Source organism: Myotis brandtii, unplaced genomic scaffold (genome assembly GCF_000412655.1).
Source record: "Myotis brandtii unplaced genomic scaffold, ASM41265v1 scaffold204, whole genome shotgun sequence".
NCBI lineage: Eukaryota > Metazoa > Chordata > Mammalia > Chiroptera > Vespertilionidae > Myotis > Myotis brandtii.
Window position 1 is genome coordinate 539,487 of NW_005357599.1, and position 4,834 is coordinate 544,320.

General features: G+C 39.0%; 1 pseudogene; it reads left to right on the forward strand.

The window, feature by feature from the left end:
* The window catches only part of LOC106725949, a 19,975-nt pseudogene extending 15,404 nt beyond the window's left edge, over nt 1-4,571 (forward strand).
* The last annotated feature ends 263 nt before the right edge of the window (nt 4,572-4,834 follow it).

Sequence of the window (4,834 nt, forward strand, 5' to 3'; positions counted from 1 at the left end):
TTGGGAGCCCTGGTATCTTGGAAGAGTTCCATGATTGCCATTTTCTGAAAGCCAGACCTTACAGTGGAAACTGTGATGACTGAAAGGAAACCTAAATGCAATGCGAGCAATTGGGTCCTGTGGTGATGGTGGTCAAGTGGTGGTACTCAGCCCTCAAAGACAAGGTGGGCATGGTTACTGTAAAGGACAGCAGAGTCAAAGCAGTTAGACTCCTCTGACTCACATAGATTTATGGGTTTGGCTAGTTGATCAAAGTGTTCCTAGAAATGAAATAGATTGGAAGTTACTAAAATCTTACCTGATCTCTATAAGCAGAATAATTCTAGGTCAAGTGGACAAAAATCTAGCCTGAATCATAAAAAAACAACAACAGGTAGTCATATGCATCAAACAATTCCCATACTTGAGCCAGCTTATAGTCGCAGAACTCCTTGAATGAAGGTGATGCCAGTTCCACTTGAGAAAGGGTCTTGGTACAATGGCAAAAGTTTGTACTGTTAATTCTTCTCCCAGTCTTGCCCAAAGGAATTTAAGAATTCATACCAGGTTAACTGTGCATTGGGGGGAAAGGAAATAATAAACCCTTGGAGGGCTACTGAATACTGGCTCTGAACTGACACTAATTCCCAGAGACACAAAACATCAATGTCATTTACCACTCAGAAGAGAGGCTCATAGAGGTCAGGTGATCAATGGGAGTTTTAGTTTAGACCTGTCTCATTGTGGGCCTGTGGGTCCTGATTCCATCCTGTAATTATCTCCCCAATTTTGAAATGCATAATCATAATGGATATATTCTATTCAGCTTCTGGCAGAATACCCAATTGTTCCTGGAGTAAGGGCAATATGGCAGAAAGTCTGAGTGGAATCTACTAGAACTGCCTCTACTTACAGAAATAGTAAACCAAAAGCCATATCATATTCATGGAGCAATTGCAAAGATTAGTGCCACCAAATGAAGGATGCAGAGGTTGTGATTCCCACCATGCCCCATGCAACTTGCTAATTTACCTTGTGTAGAAGACAGATGGATTTTAGAGAATGACAGTGAATTATTGTAAGCTTAATCATGTAGTAACTTCAATTACAATTTCTGTATCAGCTGTGGTTTCATTGCTTAAGCACATTAACACATCCCTTGGTACCTGGCACACAGCTATTAATTTAGCAAATGCTTTTCCCCCCCAATTCCTGTTAATAAAGACCACCATAACATTAGCTTTCAGCTTGCAAGGCCAGAAGTACCCCTTCACTGTCCTACCTCAGGAATACATCAGCTCTCCAGAGTATGTCATAATTTAGTTTCCAAAGGTCTTATTTGCCTTTCTATTCTACAAGGTTCCATACTAGTCTATTACATTGATGACATTATACTGATTAAACCTAATGAGGAAGAAGTAGCAATTACTCTAGACTTATTAATAAAACATTTACATGCCAGGAGGTAAGAAATAGTCTACAAAAATTCAGGATCCTTCTACTTTAGTGAAATTTATGGGCAACCAGTGGTGTGGGACATATTGAGATATCCCTTTTAAGGTAAAAGATAAGTTGTTGAAACTGGCCGCTCCTACCACCAAAAAAAGGAGGCACAAGGCAGTGGGCCATTCTGGATTTAGGAAGCAACTTATTCCTCATTACTCTGGCCCATTTATCAAGTCTCCTGAAATGGGGCCCAAGACAAAAGGCAGCAGACTGCCTTTGGTCTTATCTGCACTGTTACTGCTTCTACGTCTGTGTCAGCATTCAGGCTGGAACTGCAACATCAGCTCTTCTGGGTCTTGAGCCTCTGGCTCACTGCAGATGTTAAACTTCCCAGCTTCTATAATCATGTGAGCCAATTCCTTATTTTACATGTATGATGAATATGTGAAAGAGTTTATTTTTCTATTTTTTATTATTTATTGTATTATTTTTCATACTCACAACTGTAAACCTACTTTGTCCCACCCTGTATATCTCCTATTGATTCTGTTTCTCTGGAGAACCCTAATTATAATAAACCGTCTCATTTCCTTTGTCCTTTATTGTTTCTTTTCTTTTCTTTTTAAATTAAATTTATTGGGGTGACATTGATTAATAGGATCATAAAGGTTTAAGGTGTAGATTTCTATGAAACCGGCTCTTCCACAAAATACCAACTTCTGTGCATGGGCCACAAAGTTTCAGTCACACTGTACGTGCACACCTGCACGTGGTATTTTGTGGAAGAGCCACAGTCAAGAGGCCAAGGAGCCACATGTGGCTCGCGAGCCACGGTTTGCCGACCATGGGTATACAGGAAGGCAGTGGATTGTTTTTGTATCCTGTAACTTTACTATATTTGTTTTATTTTTAGTACTTATTTTTTTGGTGGAGCTTTAGGGTTTTCTATGTATAGAATCATATCCTCTGCAGAAAGTGATACTATAACTTCTACCTTCCTGATCTGTATGCCTTTTATTCTTTCCCTTGCCTTATTGCTCTGGCTAGGAATTCCAGAACTATCTTATATAATAAAAGCCTAATATGCTAAGTGTCCAGTTGGCCATTCAACCAATCAAACATAATATGCTAATGATATGCTAAGGCAGCTCAACCGCTCGCTATGATGTGCACTGACCACCAGGGGGCAGACAGTCGCTGTGATGCACTCTGACCACTAGTGGGCAGATGCTCAATGCAGGAGCTGTCCCCTGGTGATCAGTGCACTCCCACAGGGGGAGCACCACTCAGCCAGAAGGCTAGCTCATGGCTGGCGAGCGCAGTGGTAGGGCTGGGAGCCTCTCCCATCTCCCCGGCAGCACTAAGGATGTGGGCCTAAGCTGTCAGCTGGACATCCCCCGAAGGCTCCCAGACTGCGAGAGGGTACAGGCTGGGCTGAGGGACACCCCCACCCCCCGACTGCATGAATTTCGTGCACCAGGCCTCTAGTGTTGAATAAGAATGGAGAGAATGGGCATTTTTTTTCTTGTTCTTGAGGAAAAGCTTTCAGTTTTTTTGCCATTGAGTATCATATTGGCTGAGGGTTTATCATATATGGTCTTCATTATGTTGAGGTATTTTCCTCTATTTCTATTTTATTCATAAATGGATGTTGTATCATAGCAATTGCTTTTTCTGAATATATTGATAAGATCATCTGATTTCTAGGCTTTCTTTTGTTAATGTGGTGTATTACATTGATTGATTTGTGTATGTTGAATCATCCTTGTGTCCCTGGAATGAACCCTGTTTGATCATGATGTATTATTTTTTGGTATATTGTTATATTCAATTTCCTATTATTTCATTTAGGGTTTTTTATTGTTTTGGACATGAAGTTAGCTATACATTTTATTGGGGTACCGTTGTACATGATGAGTCCTATTTCTGTTTCTGCTTTCAAGATTATCTTTGTCTTCTTTCCCCCCCAACATTTTTTACTATGATGTATCTATGTTTGAATTTATTCTACTTCTTGAATGTTTAGATTCATATTTTTCAAACAATTTGGGAAGTGCTTGAACATTATATCTTTAAATAATCTTTCTGACACTTTCTTTTCTCTCCATATAAGCCTCATAATATGTTTATGTTGAATGCTTGATGATGTTCCACTGGTTTCTGAGGTCCTGTTCATTTTTTCTTTCATTGTTTTCCTTTCTTTTTCTGGGACTAGATGTTCTCAATTAGCTTGTCTTCATTTTCACTTCTTTCTTCAGTCATTTCAAATCTGTAGTTGTACTACTTCAATGAACTATTTTATTTACTATACTTTTTAACTTCCAGAATTTGTTTGATTATATATATGATTTCTATCCCCTTATTGATATTTTTTATTTAGTAAACCATTATTTTCATACTTTCCTTTGATTCTTTAGACATGTCTTTAAAAGTTCTTTGAACATATTTACAATAGTTGGTTTAAAGTGTTTATTAAGTCTAACATCTGGTTTTCCTCAGGGGCAGCTTCCATTGACTGCTTTTATTGCTGTGTATGGATCATAATTTCCTTTTTCTTTGGGTGTCTTATAATGTTTGATGAAAAATCAGCATTTTAAATAATATAGGGGCACTCTTGTTACAGACCCAGGAGGACCGGAGAGAGAAAGCGCAAATCTGTTTGGGGTTGCATTGTGGATGCCAACCTCAGTGTTCTCAACTTGGTCATTGTCAAAAAAGGGGAGAAAGATATTCCTGGTCTCACTGATACCACTGTGCCTCATCACCTGGGGCCCAAAAGAGCTTGCAGAATCCACAAACTTTTCAATCTCTCTAAAGGAGAGGATGTCCACAAATATGTTGTGAGAAAGCCTAAACAAAGGTAAGAAACCTAGGACTAAAGCACCCAAGATTCAGCGTCTTGTTACTCCACGTGTCCTGCAACACAAACGCAGGCGTATTGCTCTGAAGAAACAACGTATTAAGAAAAACAAGGAAGAGGCCGTAGAATATGCTAAGCTTTTGGCTAAGAGAATGAAGGAGGCCAAAGAAAAATGCCAGGAACAGATTGCGAAGAGACATAGACTGTCCTCTCTGAGAGCTTCTACCTCTAAGTCTGAGTCCAGTCAAAAATGAGATTTTGTAAGTAACAAATAAAGGAGAGCAAATATCAAAGCCCCCCCCCCAAAAAAAAATAATATAATGTTACAACCCTAGAAATCAGATCACCCTTCCAGCTTCCTCAGAGTTTGTTGCTGTTGTTACTATTTGTTTGTTTAGTGATTTTCCTGGACTAATTTTATAAAGTGTGTATTTATGTGTGTATATAGCCATTGACATATATACTTAATTAGCTTAGTGATTGGTTAATGATTGAACAGAGTTTTCTTAAAAATGCCTTGAACCTGTTTGTCACCTAGCTTTTGTTGAG